The 16,469-nt window shown below is 34.0% G+C and overlaps 1 pseudogene; it reads left to right on the top strand.

Moving 5' to 3' along the window:
* Positions 1-54: 54 nt before the first annotated feature.
* Positions 55-4,678, top strand: LOC114391532 (annotated as a pseudogene).
* Positions 4,679-16,469: the final 11,791 nt, after the last annotated feature.

Below are 16,469 nucleotides of genomic sequence, written 5' to 3'. Positions count from 1 at the left end.
CCTAGTCATATGAGGTATTCAAATTGTAGATTTTCATTTTGCAATGACAGAGCAATGGCATCTCATATTGTTGGTTATCCACACATAGGACCCAAGAGAGAACTTAAGTCCGCTTTGGAATCTTTTTGGGATGGAAAGAGTAATGTTGATGATCTGTAGAAGGTGTTGCTAACCTTAGGTTAGCCCTTTAGAAGCAGATGGATGATGCTGGAATAAAGTATATTCCTAGCAATGCTTTCTCATACTACGATCAAGTACTGGACACAACAACCATGCTTGGGGCAGTTCCACCTAGATATAATTGGAATTGTGGGGAGATTGGGTTTGATGTTTACTTCTTGATGGCAAGAAGGAATGCATATGTACCAGCTATGGAAAAGACCAAATGTTTTGACACAAACTAGTAAGTGAATCATCACCCATTTCTAAATTTTAGAGTTTTAAAAACATGATTAAAATGAAAAGGTTAGTATATGAATAGAGATTTTTTTAATGGGGACAAGGGACTTTGAAATGTTTAGTGTATTTAAATTAAATATAAAAATGAAAAATTGAATATGTCAAATGGTTTGTTATTTGTCAGTTCTGACAAACTTATAATCCCTTATGATGCAGTCGTTACATTGTTCCTGAATTAGGTTCAGATGTTAAGTTCTCGTATGCATCACACAAGGTTGTGGATGAATACAAAGAGGCTAAAGTTGTAAGTTCAAAGATAGCTTTAGCACAACTATCATACATTTGATCTATTTATTACTTGTTGCTGAGAAAACCTGCTAAGGGTGTTGAGAAGTCATTTTCCCTAATTGACAAGATCCTTCTTGTCTATAGGTATGGTCTTAAAGTAGTGATATGTTCTTGAATCATATATTAAAGTTGCTTCAATCATACTTTTTATTTAATGTAGGGAAGTTATGGCTGAACTAAAGGCAGCTGGTGCTACTTGGATCCAATTTGATGAACCTAACCTTGTGAAGGATCTCAATGCCCACCAGTTACAAGCATTTACTCATGCCTATACAGCGCTAGAGTCAAGTTTATCTGGTTTGAATTTTTTAATTTAGACATACTTTGCTCATGTCCTTGCTGAAGCATACAAAACACTCATCTAAGTGCAATCATTCGAGCCCTTGTTGTGTCAAACCTCCCATCATGTATGGTGATGTGAGCTATCCCAAACCCATGATAGTTTTCTGGTCTTCAACTGCTCAAAGATTGACCAAACGACCAATGAAGGGAATGCTTATTGGCCTTGTTACTATTTTGAATTGGTCCTTTGTTAGAGATGACCAACCAAGGTATGAAAATAATCCTTTAAGGTTACTGATGTGCCATTATTTTCTCCTATTTCTTAACCCTTTTTACACCATTTTAAGTACTGATTAGTCTTAATTGTCAAATTAATTAGGCAGTTTTATTATTTGGGCCCATTCAGCTAATTTGATGTTTTTAATCTAATTTCAGGAATTAATAAAGCATTAGGCTTGAATCTAGAATTGGGCTTGAACTTGAAGAGGGCAGACTAATTTATTCTACAAAATTAGATCTTATCTTATCTTATCTTATCTAGATATTATTTAGATTTGATCTCATCTAGATATTATTTCATCTAGATCTTATCTTATCTTATCTAGATTTGATTTGATTTTACTTATGGGCTTGGATTTAAAACAGATTTGTAAGCTTTGGGGCTGAAAAACTATATAGCAGCACCAAGGTTCTAGTTTAGCTCTCTCTCTCCTCTCTCTCTTCTATTTTTCATTTTTAGTTTTAGTCTCTCTTCTCTTTCTCTTTTATTTTCGTTTTTTACAATTCCAGTTCAGACTTTTAGTTTTATCAATAAAATTTCATTCTCTATTTGATTAATAGAAGACTAAGTCTCCAGCGTTGTTTTCTCTTGAGGATCAAGCACAATTCTCTTTGAGGTTCTATTATTACTGTTAAATTCTATTTAGTTTTTCCTCTTCACTAATTACTCTGAATTTATTGCTATTAATTCATGCATGCTTAGTGCTTGATTAATTGTCTCTGCGCTTAATTTACGTTCATGCTTAATGATCGTTTATGAGTGTCATACCCTAATTTCGTCCGGGGACCATCCGTTGTTGGGATGCGACCCTCGTTTGACCACTTCGAGGTTTTTGGCACCCATCGTTAGGCAATTTGTGAAGTTCCGAGACATGCCGGAAGCCAAAAGAAAAGCGTCGTAGCACAATCCGTGAAGTTCCGTGACATGCCGGAAATTAAAAGGAAGTGTTAGTGCGCAATCCGTCAAGTTCCGTAACGTTCTAGAAGGCAAAAAAGGGATGATTACGTAATTCGTAAGGTTCCGCAACATTACGGAAAGAAAACAAGTATCGTTATGAAATTCGTAAGTTTCCGTAACTTTACGGAAAAAGAATCACCAAAAAAAGGTTGGGGTGTATTTAGTAAAAATGGGGGTTCAAATAGCAATCAGGCCCACTTGGGCCTTCCAGGATGTTCCTCCAGAAGGAGGTTGCTTCTGGAGGAAGCAACCTAGCTCGCTTGGGCAAGCTAGGTGGCAAACATCTCCTTCCTTTTCCTATAAATAGGGGAAGGAGGGAAGAACAAAAATGTTCAGCCCTTCTGGTATTTCGAGATCACTTGAAATTAGTGAGAAAAATTATTTCCATGAAGAAAATCCAAACCGAGGCACTTCCGTAACGTTTCCATGGGTGATTTCGCGAAGATTTTCAACCATTCTTCGTTCGTTCTTTGTTGTTCTTCAGTTTTCAACCGGTAAGTTCCCGAAATTGAACTTTTCAATTCATTCTATGTACCCTTAGTGGTCCTCATTTGTTTTCACGTGCTTTTATTTTCATTTTATTTACTTTCCGTACCCCCTTTTGACGTGCTTTAGTCATTTACTTAAGTCATTTTCTCCCCTAATCAAAAATAAAATAAATTTCCACCGATCATTTGAATTGTAACATCCGTTAATTTCTGTTAAAATGAAATCCGACCGTTCGGTCATGCCGTAACCACGTTGGAAACCAAAAAGAGGTAAAAATAATAATATAATAATCAAAATTATCTTTTAGTAAAATAAGAAAAATCAATCAAACGTTTTTTCTTTGGGATTTCTCTTTCTTAATCGAATCGACTAATAACCAAAGTGAAACTAAGGCTAAAATCAATTCATAAACCATACTTTTGTCATCGCCTAAAAAAGCCATTTTTAAAGGTCCAACGCCTTGAAATGGTCTTTTCCGCTTTTATTGGTTAAGTGTAGATTTCTAAAAAGCCTAAAATCAATATGTAACTTTGTTACCTCTTTCAAAAATAAAGAAATCATTAATGGTCCAATGCCTTAATGTTTTCTTACTTTTCAAAAGAATCGAAAGATTGTCTAATGGTCCAACGCCTTAAATGACCTTTCATTAAAAAAAAACATATCTTGCAAAAAAGGATAAAAAATAACTTAACCAAAACGCTTTGTTCACAAAGAACTACGTAGGTCTGATTTTCTCATCACAATTGAGGAATACATAGGAGCAAAGGGAAACACCCTTGTCGACCACAAAAAAATAAAAAACATAAAAAGGCATAAAAAAGACATAAGAACGTAAAAAGGGAAAAATATAAGTTGAAGTCATATTTGCACATTTGATTAAAGGCTGTCATCTCTTGTGACGGATGCGTGGGGTACTAATACCTTCCACGTGCGTAAATACAACTCCCGAACCTTTCACTTAAGTTCGTAGATCACGTCTTTTCCGGTTTTTCTGACATTTTCCTCAAATAAACGTTGGTGGCGACTCCGCGCGTATTCCTTTCTTGGAACACGCACCCGCGAGTCACGCGTCGCCCTCCCGCCGAAGGGTAGGTTGCGACAATAAGTAATTGGTGTATGTGTCGCTTAATCACATAATGAATGCCTTATGTTAAATTTCGCTTACTAATTTAATTTAGGGTTGGATTAAGTGGTTGAACTGATAAAGGATAAACTCTCGTAACCTAGGATAAGAGACTTGCTTGTGAATCAAGGGGAAGCAATGTATTTTAATTCTGATAATTTCTAATTCAATTTTACTCGCTGTTTAATTTACAAAAGCAAACAACCCCCCCCCCCCCCAATTTGTTACTCTTTCCTACTATCTGTTATGAACATTTGGTGTATCATTGCTCGTTGGGAAACGACCTAGGATCACTTCCTAGTTACTACATTTTAATATTTATTTGATTCGGGTACGGCCTCAATCAGTTACCATGCTAGTTTAAATGATTGTTTTGCTGGATATTTGTTATTAGATTTGAAACATGCTACAAGGATGAGGTGGAGGATCTTGAGAAAGCTAGTATTACTGTCATCCAAATTGATAAGGCTACTCTAAGAGAAGGTTTACCTTAGAGAGAGTCTAAGGAGGCTTTCTATCTAAACTGGGCTATTCACTCATTTAGGATTTACCAACTATGGTGTGGAGGACACTACTCAGGTTCAGCTTCACTTCTCATGTTTCAATCTTTATTAATGATTACTCAAACTTATATATTAATATTAATATAAATATTAATATATCGTGATGTTTCACAGATTCACACTCACATGTGCTACTCCAACTTCAATGACATCATTCACCCAATCATAGACATGGATGTTGATGCTGATGTGATCACCATTCACACTCACATTTCTCTTGACCTCCAGTTAAGATAAGAAATAATAAAATCCCAAACACAATTATCCAATAATCAAATTGAAGTGCAGAGGTCTCCCTTTTAAGGTACACTAAATCACAAGTCCAAACTAGCAAAATATCTCTCATAAAGAAATTATATTAATTGTTTTTAAAAAAACAATTATATTAATTAATTTTCCACATTACTCATGCCACAAATTCATTTAAAACATTATCTAACATTAGAAATGAACTCCTCAACATGTAGATTCTATCACAAAAATTAACACCATCAAAATTCAACAAAAAAACATTTATCTTAAATTAAACACAGTTGTTAGACACATTCTAAATTCACTGTTTTGGAATTTTTAAAATTTTAAACCTACATTTTTTAATAAAAAAAATTCAGAGAGCAAGCTCAACATGTCATATATCACATATAGTTTTCAAAATTTAATAAATTGAAAAGCAACACATTGTTTATAATTAAATGCCTTTGTTTTTTAAAAAATAGAGTTTCCACAAGAAAAAAAAATAAATGCAAAACCACATTTTAAAACTTTGGGAAAATTACAAGGCACTCCAAATGGTCAAATACGCATCATATATTTTGTGAATTCATAATTCTCAAGAAAATAATGTTTTCATATTTATTTTCTTGATTGGACAATGTAATACCCTAATTTCGTCCGGGGACGGTCATTTGCTAAAATTTTCATCCTTGCTAGTCGAATTGAGCTGCTTGACGCTAGTTGCCGCGCAATACGAAAGGTTTTTTGGCGTTTCAGAAAAAAACATGAAAATACCTGAAGGGAAGGGCAAAAGGGTCATTTCAAGGCTTTTTTAGACCCCTGGCTCGCCCAGACTAGCCTTTGGCTCGCCTGGGCCACCAAGATAACTTCATGGTGAAGTAAACAGCTTGCCTAGGCGAGCAAGGTTGCTTTAGAATGAAGTAAGCAGCTTGCTGGGGCGAGCTGTCATGATCCTAAGCGGCTTGTTTTGCTATAAATATGCGTGAAGAGGGTTTGAGAGAGAGGTTTAGAGGTCCAAAGTTCCAGCATTGAGAAAAAGAAGAGAAAAGAAGAAGGAAGAAGAGAAAAAGAAGCTAAATCGCCGCCGAATCGCGACTGCAATCGATTTCTACATCGTTCTTCGTTCTTCATTCGGTTAGTGCATGTTTTAAGGATTTGAACATGATTCATAGACCCTTAGGGGTCCTCTCTATTGTTTTGTGCATCTTCATCTCCTTCTCCTATCATCGGTGATCGCTTTTCTTCTGTCAAGTAAGTTTTAACCGATCGTTAGTACCGCAAGTTATCTTTAAAAAAGGATTGAAGGTTAATAAGCAAAATCAAAATAAAACCAACTTATTTCATCAAAAGAAAATCAAGAGATCGTTTCAAGGTCCAACGCCTTAAAGATTCTCTCCTTTTTTCAAAAAAATCAAAAGATCGTTTCAAGGTCTAATGCCTTAACGACTCTCCCCACTTTTCAAAGTTTAAAACATCGTTTCAAGGTCCAATGCCTTAAACGAATTTTATTCGCAATTAAAATCAGTCCTTCAAAAAACATAAAATCAATGTAGCACACAAACATTCAGACTTAAAGAACTACGTAGTTCTGAGTTCCTCATCGGACCTGGGGATACGTAGGAGCGAGGGCAATACCCTTGTCGACCCCAAAAAGTAAAAAACATAAAAAGGGAAAAACATAAAAAAAAATATGAAAAGGGAAAAGTACACAATTTTGAATTCATGATTTGCACACTCGATTAGAGGCTACCGTCCCTTGTGACGGGTGTGTGGGGTGCTAATACCTTTCCCATGCGTAAACAACTCCCGAACCCTCATTTTCAAAATATGCAGACCCTTTTTGGTTTTTGTAACGTTTTCCTCGAATAAACATTGGTGGCGACTCCACGCGTTTTCTTCACGACAAGACGCACCATTTTTTTTTCAACTCGCCCTCCCGCCGAAGGATAGGTTGCGACAGACAAAATGTGGTTTTTAAGAAAGTAAATATTTAAGAATATTTTGCAAACTAGTTAGGATTAACCAAAAAACATATTTAGTCCCATTGATTTATCAAACAATTTTATGGCCCCGGTTTTCAAAATCTGTGGTCCATAATTTTTATAGAAAGAAAAATAATACACTTGACGGATTCAACAATTCCATTAAAAAAATAGTGGTCAAAACAATTTTTAAAAAATTCCTAGTGACTCTAGAGGCCCCAAAACAGCAGGGAGTCATCTCAAAAACTAGAAATCGTGCACAATAATATTTATAAAAATACAAACCATATGCAGCCCTAACATAATAAACAAGTATTTTTCAAGATTTATAGCATTTTCAAGATACCCATGACCCAAACGAGTCCCCAACATCACTAGAATAAGAAGAAAGCAACATGGCATAGATGAAAAGAGGAAAACCCCTCCATACCTAGGAGCTACAAGTTAAAAAATGGAGTTGGGAGTGAGAAAGAGCACTTGGGTGCACTTTCTAAAATTGTTTTTTTGAAGAACTGTCTTAGAAAATGACTTTCTAAAATAGTTATTTACAAAACCATCTTCAAATCCTCAATTTCTTTTTACATTTTTAAAATAAAAAAAATATTCTAAGATTTTAAGTCGGTTCAAAAACCATCGTGGAATGGACCAAATAACTGACTTGAAAATGCTTTATTGTAATAGTGGTGGTCACAAAGAATACCCAGGAGCAATTGTTATAAAAAAAAATTAAAGAAGTGAGCTTCTTGAGCTTTGAAGATGAAGAGCAAAGGAAGAAGATGAGGATAATGAGTTTACTTACCCAAAACTAAGCAAGAATTGGCATCCAAGCTTCAAAACCCCAAGACCCAAGCTCTCCAACACACAAAGGCAGCAAAAGAATTCACTCTCCCACTCTTCCTCAAAACCAACGATAGTAAGGGGCATGAAGCCTCTCAATGTTTATTTTATAATTGTGGCTGAAACCATAAATGCGTATGATTAATGGATCTTTGGGTCCATTTCATACAGATCGAACAATTTTAGTTATCTTAAAATTTTCTTTATTTCATTAGGTCTTTAATCACATCATTTTAAAATTATTATAAACTTATTTGTAAGCTATTTGGACCATTAAAAATATAAGTTTTCATTTTAGTCAAAAGTTCTACATATTTACCACAATGTTATTAATGAGTTGATCAAAATATTTTCCATTGACTTTGACCAAAATGAGTGTATCTTTGACTTTTTAAATTTTGCAGTTCTCTCCATAAATTTTCAATGTCAATACGTACTTAACAATTATTAAGTAAAACTTATTTATTTTTCATGCTTTTCCCAAATTACTCAAAGCAAATATTTTACTTATTCAAAATGAATAAACCCCAATTGTCATATCCTAATTTCGTTCGGAGACTATCGCTAAATGATATTTTGATTCTTGCTAGTCGGATTATGATATTGGGCGCCAATTACAGTGCGAAGCAAGGAATCACTCACTGTTTTGATCAAGAAAACAAAAAGATACCAAGGAAGGGAGCAAAAGGGTCTTTTTTTTATTTTTCTAGACCCTAGATGTCCCAGGCTAGCATCTAGCTCGCCTGGGCCATGAAATAGCTTCATGTCTAAGCAACCAGCTCACCTGGGCAAGCTCATTCCTTCAAAGCTAAGCATCAGCTCGCCTGGGCGAGCTTCAACCGCCCAAAATGGCTTTTTCCCTATAAATAGCCATACTAGGGGGTTTTAAGGGGTTCCAAGGTTTAGGAGTGGAGAGAATTGAGAGAAAAGAAGGAAAAAGAAAGAGAAAGAGAGAAAGAAGAAGAAGAAACGAAGCTGAGGCACCACTGAATCGCGACCATGATCATTCCCTACATCGTTCTCTTGTTTTGTGTTCCTCGTGCAACAATTGGTTAGTTTTGTTTTTAAGAGTTGAATGTAATCTATGTACCCTTAGGGGTCCCCTCTGTTATTATGTTCATATTCATCTTCTCCATCGATCATCAGTAATCTCATTTTATTTTGCAAAGTTTAATCCTAACCGATCACTAGTGCCGTAAAAAATTTGTTGTCTTAAAAAGATTGAAAGCTAATAAACAAAAAACCAAAATAAAAAAAAAACCAACTCATAACTAACTTTTCTCCATCCAATATCACTTGAGATCGTTTCAAGGTTCAACACCTTAACAACCTTTTTGTTTGTAATTAAAATGAATCTTTCAAAAGCATAAAACCAACTCAACACACAAACTTTCTCACTTTAAAGAACTACGTAAGTCTGATTTCCTCATCGTACTTAGGGATACATAGGAGCAAGGGCAACACCCTTGTCGACTCAAAGAAAATAAAAATAATAATAATAATAAAAAGGGAAAATACATAATTTTGAAGTCACGTTTTGCACACTCGATTAAAGGCTATTGTCCCTTGTGACGGGTGCGTGGGGTACTAATACCTTCCCTATGCGTAAACAACTCCCAAAGCCTTATTTTCAAAATTCAAAGACCTCTTTTGGTTTTTTCTAAAATTTTCCTTAAATAAACATTGGTGATGACTCCCACGTGTTCTCATTTTGGAAGACGCACTTTTGCTTTTCGCTCGCACGCCCATTGTAGGGTAAGTTGTGACAGATGGCAACTCCACTGGGGACGTGCTAGAGAGTTAAGCCATTTGATTAGTGTGCAATTTTATCGTGACTTCTTCTTTATTTATGTTCCCTTTTCTCTTTTATCTTTTGTTTGGTCCATATTTGTGTATAACCTTTGCTATGTTATTGTCTTTTGGTGTGTATCTATCTATCTATTACGTTCGTAGTTAGGAATATTTTTGTGCCATTGAATCCTGTGATAGACGACATGTCACGTACTTGATTAGTGATGATAGTCATATAATTAGTGAGATAGATCTTACTTCTCTTTACCTTTTGATCCATGCAAAGTTTAAGGATGCTCCAAGGACTACCTAGAACTCATCGTGGTCTCTATGCTTTTAATAAGTTTTATTTGGTAATAGTGAAGTGAATGTGAACTTTTTACCCAGGCAAATTTTTTTATCTATATTTTTATATTTTTTATTTATTCATATGTATATCGGGGTAGAGGATGTCACATTATGCATACCTAAAGATAAGAGAAAAATTCCTCCAACAGGAATGGATTAAGGAACTTGGAATGAGAAGAAGCATGACAAAAGTAGATGATAACAATTTTAGTTATACCATGTCTACAATGCTATCCAATACATGTGATTGTAATAGCTCCTTGTAAATGGAGCATATATATATATATATATATATATATATATATATATATATATATATATATATATATATATATATATATATAGATATATATATCAATTAGTGGTTAGGAACATAAAGATGTTTTGTGGGAAACATCTCAATAATTTGAGTATACATACAAGTCAAAATAATAAACACATTAATATCTTATTGTCCAAAATTATTTTAAATAACATATGATGAATCAACACATAAATATCTATAAGAAATTTGACATTAGATAAAGATTAACAAATAAATATTTGAAAAAGAGGAAGTTGTCCTATTAAAAACAACTAATGTAAAATATAATAGCAATATTTTATATTAATTTATTAATTTTAAATTAAAGGTATACATTATATTTAACACATAAATATTTGTTTGTGTCTGCATATATGTCACTTTTTCTCTTTTAGTTCATTTTTATTCCTTATAAGTTCATTTTTTTAATCTCCATAAGTTTTTTTTGTCTTTGTATTTTTTTTTTTGCTTTTAATCTTTTTGACATCATGATAACTTGTCATTATGGATGTGACATTATTGTTGACTTTATATTTTTTATGACGTGATATTGATGTGGTATTTTTTTTCATATTTGTAATTATATTTACTTTTTTTAATAGAAATATTAATAAATATTTGTCAAATGTTTTTAACTTTAATCGTTGACCTTTTCTTTTAAATGATGAGAGATTTATAGTAAGCCCTATAAGAAGAATAGGGAGAGGATAAAGGAATACAAAAGGGCGAAATGCATTGCAAAGGCCACCCAAAGGGAAGGTAATAGAGGATGATGACCATGGGCCTGTGGTCAAAGAGCGTATAAGAAAAACAAAGAAGAAGCTTATACCTTTGTGTGGAAAAATCTAACTAGATCCATAAGTGTGAATATATGTGTATGAAGGTTTTAATGATGCTAAAGATAGAAGCAACACAAGTTTACTTCAAGTCCAAATCAAGATCAAGAGAAAAGATACGCCTTAGTCTATTTTTGTTAAAAGAATCTCATAATGATTGAAAAGGTTTGGCCTCAAAACATAATTTTTAAATTAATTAGAAAAAGTTTAAAAATATTTTAACATTTCTGAAAAAGGCATTTTTTTCTCTGGTAATCGATTACCAGCTCCTGGTAATTGATTACCAGAAGCAAAATTGTTTTAAAAAGCTTTTTAGGAAGTTTGAAATTTGAAATTTGAAAGTTGAAAGTTGTAATCGATTACTGTTTGTATGTAATCGATTACCAGTAATGGAACTCCCTAAATTCAAATTGAAAAGGCATGATCCCTCATTACATAATTGTGTAATCGATTACCAAATATCTGTAATCGATTACCAGTGAGGAAATTTTAAAAAATTGCTCTGAAAAGTCACATCCCTTCATGAGTTTTTGAAAAGCCACCAGGGGCCTATAAATATGTGACTTGTCTACGAAAATCTTCAGAGTTTTTCAGAACCTTATTTTTTTATTCTCTCAAAAACAAATCATTGGCCAAACACTTGTAAATCATTTGAGTATTCTTCTAAGAACTTCAACATGTATCATCTTCTCTAAAAGAAAGAAAAACATCTGTACTTTCTAAAAAAGAATTGTTGTGATAAAGAGACTGTTTGTCTCATTGAATTATGAGAATCCTGAACACAAGGGAGAGGGATCCCTAGGTGGTTTAGAAGTTGTAAAAGAGTTTTATAAGGATAGTGGAAATCTCAAGTGGGTTGTTTGAGGACTGGACGTAGGCACGGGAAGTGGCCGAACCAATATAAATCGAGTTTGCAATCAATTTTGCCTTATAGGTTTAAAGAACATCGATTAAATTGATTGTTGCTTCTTCTGCATTTTAAATCTGTCATATATCATTTAAATAGGGGATTAAAATTTGTTAGTTGAAAAATTTTAAAGCTTAATTCACCCCCCCCCTCTTAAGTTATTGAGACCACTTGTCCAACAATAAGCATTTGTAAAAAAAAAAATAATAACAAGATCTACCTATCAAAACTTCAACAAAAATTGATAACTTATATTCAGTAGCTTTCTTTGTATATGGGTTGGTTTAATTATAGATACTAACGTAGTAAAACCATTAAATATTATTAGCTTAAATATATTTTTCTGCAATTCTTTTTTTTCTTGTAATTTAGTTTTAGTTCCTACAAATTAAGGGTGTAAGCAAGTTGGTTGGTTTGGCCAAACTTCTGAACCAATCCAATAAAATTTTAACGGATTATTTTGGGTCGATTTTTCAAGAAAAAAATTAAAACACAATCTAAATCAATCCATTTGTAAACGTGTATTGGTTGAGTAAGGACAACAGGTTAATAAGGCAGGACTCAAAGAATGCAACCATTCTTTGTTTCCAATAGTCATATCTTACACCCTTCAAGAATGGTGGCATGTTCACAACTTGTCCTTCGTCTTCCATCTTTCTTCTTGTGCTCTATCAGGAGCTCAACCCAAGAAGTCGAGCTTTGATACCAATTGAAATAACAAATATCACATTATAATAGGGGTTGGATAATGTATTAGATAAATCTTAAAGCTTTTTCGAAAGATAGAGAGATTTACAAAACAAGTTTATCATAGATGTAAAATGAATGTTCTTATCAAGAGCATCCAAACATTAATAATAGGTTTTTGCAAAGATAGTTTTTACACTATGCAATGTGAGTTTTTACAAGCAATCACAATCAATTTCAAATTCTACCTAGAAAATGAAACTTAGGCACCCAACCCTAGGATCCTTAGTGAATCTAAGCCTAAGAGAAACCTACTCTTAGCTTTAAATTAGAAACAGCTATTCTAGCATGCAGTAAAACTCTTGCACATCCAATAACAATGTGTAAAAAGAACATACAAAGCATAGTCAAGTAGAGATACAACTTTTACGTTTGAATGCAAGAATAAAAGACTTGATTGAATGCACCTCTCTTGATCTCAAGTGTATCTACAACTCACTTTCCTTTTGAAAGCTCCAAAAAATGAAAACTGAAGTTTGTGAGTTGTAAAAGTTCATTCAAAAATATTTTTGAAAGTGAAACAGTTATAACTACGTGTAATCAATTATCTCATGAAAGTAATCGATTATATTTTCCATTTAATCAATTAAAGTGTTCTTCCCCGATCTTGGAAAACATTAAAGAACAATATAATCGATTACAATCTTGATTTAATCGAGTAAAGTGTTCTTGATCACTTCTGGGAACACTTTAAAGAATGATATAATCGATTACTATATCCTCGTAATTGATTAAACTAAAGACCCAAGAAAAAAAGACATGGTAAAAAAGAACAGTGTAATTGATTATGAATATATGGTAATCGATCAAACCAGAGCTATGAACTATTTGCAAGTTCTCAAAGACATGTATAATCGATTACACACAATGATAATCGATTGAACCAGTGAGTTATATAGCACTGAAGATGTTTCTTATCTTAAAAACTATCTTCTTACTTCAATATTGTGATGCATGATGTACACACAAATAGACTAAGGATAATAAGCAACAAGCAATACAAATGCCACTTAATAAGGAGTTAGGCATGTAAAAGCCCAAAATCTTCTTAGTCTTGATCTTCATGTTGCTCCCCTATCTGTAACAATCTCCCCTTTTTTGGATTTGATGATGCCAAACTTTATTTGCCATTGAGTGAATTTGGAGAGGCTAGAAAGTAGAGACTTCTCTTGAGACACCACATGAAATTTACTAAACACTATGGCCAAGAATAGTTTCAAATCATGTCATATCATCACCATAGTAGAGTGGTCGAATGAATAAGAATGTATGTCATATGTCAATGCAATTTGTCCCCTTTTTGGCATAACAATGACAAAAAGCCACAAACCACATAGAGTAAAAACAAACAACAGAAGGTGTGAGCGAGGAAAAGAGCAATAGACATTTCATTCATACTTTAAGTCATTACAACCATCATAAAAAATAGAACATCCACTAAAAAAAGAACAACTGGAAGAACATGATTAACAACAAAAGGCAATGAAAGTCAAACAACTAAAAGCGAAAACAAGCACCACAACACATCTAAGCATCATCCTCATCAGGGTTAGGAAGGTTGCTAAGGCTGAGCCTAGTTTTTATGTTTTCCAGCCTAGTATTGATATTAAGGAGTTGTGTACTTCGGCTGAGTGCTCTTGATGGAGGTGAAGCATGACATCCAACTTCTGAATCATAAGAGATTCAAAAGGACTCCATTAAGGTGCAAGCTCATGTTGAGCTTCAACTTCATCATCCTCTTCCATCTCATCAACGTTTCCTGCAGTAGGGCTCTCCAACCATTATCCATTCATGGTTAGCATACCTCATACCAAGCTTCTTGAGATGCCTTTTAGTTATCTCACTAGAGGCTTTGGTGTAGTCAACAATCTCATTAGAAACATCAACCTAAAATTAATCAATGAATCTAGAGGCAAGCACAACATATGGAAACTCATAATCCACAAGGCGACGATATTTAAGCATGATGTCTTCAATTAGGAGAACTCAATTCATCTGAATTTCAGATTTCAATCCATAGACTATTTGGAGATCATCATCGGTCACTTGAGCATGATTGCTTGACCTTGGTTTGAGAATGTAGGTGATGAGGTAGACAATCATCCTGTCTTCAGTAGTTAGCCCTCCAACTCCAAGCCAATTTCTTAGTCTCCTTGTAGGATCAAGAAGCATTCCACTGTAGGTTTGCATCATGTTGTAGCCATCTACAGTTTCATCATATTTTCTGACTCCACCCATGTCAAGACCAACAACTTCCTTCCACACAATAACATCTATCACCATGTCTACTCCATTTACAATGGATAAAAGATTACCTTCAAGGTCAACACGAGCACATGTGTAGAAAACTTTGACCAGTTTTGGGTAGAAAGTCCCTTTCATTTGCAATAACTTTGTCAGCCCTTGAACTTCTAGTTGGTTGAGAAAGTTGAAAACCTACTAAGAGAACCACTCTAGGTCTAAATATTTAGGAACCCTCACGTTCTTGACAACATAGATCAACTTGTAATCACTTTTCTTTCCTTCATCATCGAACCAAGTGTCCAAGCGATTGATGGATGCTTAGGAGCATTCACCTTGCTTTCTCTTTGAAGATTTTTCCCTTTTCTGAGCTCTTGATGGGTTACCAACCATTTTTGAAGAGAAGGCAGAGGATTGGAAAGAAGAGGAGGTTTGGGTTCAAAGGGTAGCAAATTCTGAGAAGTGGTGTTGGAGTGATTTTTAGAGTTGGGTTTAGGTTTCCTTATAAAGAAAGACAAGGGTGTTTTGATAGGCCAAGATAGGTGGTGAGAGTAAATGTTGTGATTGGGTGGTTGATGAGGTGAAGACATAGAGGTGTAATGGATTACAACATAGATTACATGCAAGTAATCGATTAAAATTACATAGTAATCTATTAAATTAGCTCTCAATTTACCCCCTCCCCCAAACCAAAAAATCGATACATGTAATCAATTAAAACGCAGTGTAATCGATTAAATATGACAGAAAAACTCCCCCTGAGGCCATGTGATTGATTAAAATGTAATGTAATCGATTAAAATAGAACACAAAATACAAAGAAAACCATAAAACAAGCATGTAATCAATTAAAATAAGATCATAATCGATTAAAACAAAAACATATAGCATATAAACCCAAAGCATACCATGTAATCAATTAATATGAAGCAATAATCGATTAAAACAGTAAGAAAACAAAAAACAAAGTAATTTTGCGTCTTATTAGAAAAAGGTTTCAAACAATTCTAAACATATTGACATACATTGGGAATCAAGGTAGGAATTGACAGATTCAAAGAGCACATATCAAGATGCACACACCATAGCATAACATCATTCAATGCTAGATCCATCTAGGATTCCTAGATCATTTCTAATAGAGAAGAACCTATCTCTAGCAAGAGGTTTTGTAAAGATGTCAACTATTTGGTGTTCACTATCAGCAGCAAATTCAATGCAATAATCACCTTTAGATGCATGATCTCTTAGAAAATGATATCTAATTTTTATATGCTTGGTTCTATAATGCATAATTGAATTCTTAGATAGATTTATAGCACTAGTGTTATCACATTTTTGAGGAATATGATCAAGAGTTACCACAAAGTCTTCAAGTTGTTGTTTCATCCAAAGACTTTGAGCACAACAACTTCTAGTTGCAATGTATTCTACTTCAGTAGTGGATAATGCCACACAAGATTTCTTCTTGCAATTCCAAGATACAAGTGAACTCCTCAAGAGGTGGCATGTCCCACTTGGGCTTTTCCTATCTAGCTTACGTCCTTCAAAGTCAGAATCTGAAAAGCCAATTAAGCTCAAGGAGGTACCTTTGGGATACCACAAACCAACATTGGTTGTTCCCCTAAGATACTTGATAATCCTTTTGGCAATAGTTAAATGAGATTCCTTGGGATTTTCTTGATATCTTACACATAATCATACATTTAGCACGATGTCAGGTCGACTTGTAGTCAAATATAGAAGAAAATCAATCATACCTTTGTACTTTGACTCATCCACCGATTTACCTTTTTTTCCA

Source organism: Glycine soja, chromosome 17, assembly GCF_004193775.1.
Source record: "Glycine soja cultivar W05 chromosome 17, ASM419377v2, whole genome shotgun sequence".
Classification (NCBI taxonomy): domain Eukaryota; kingdom Viridiplantae; phylum Streptophyta; class Magnoliopsida; order Fabales; family Fabaceae; genus Glycine; species Glycine soja.
Note: the sequence above shows the minus strand (reverse complement) of the source record. Positions and strands in the feature narration are given on the sequence as shown.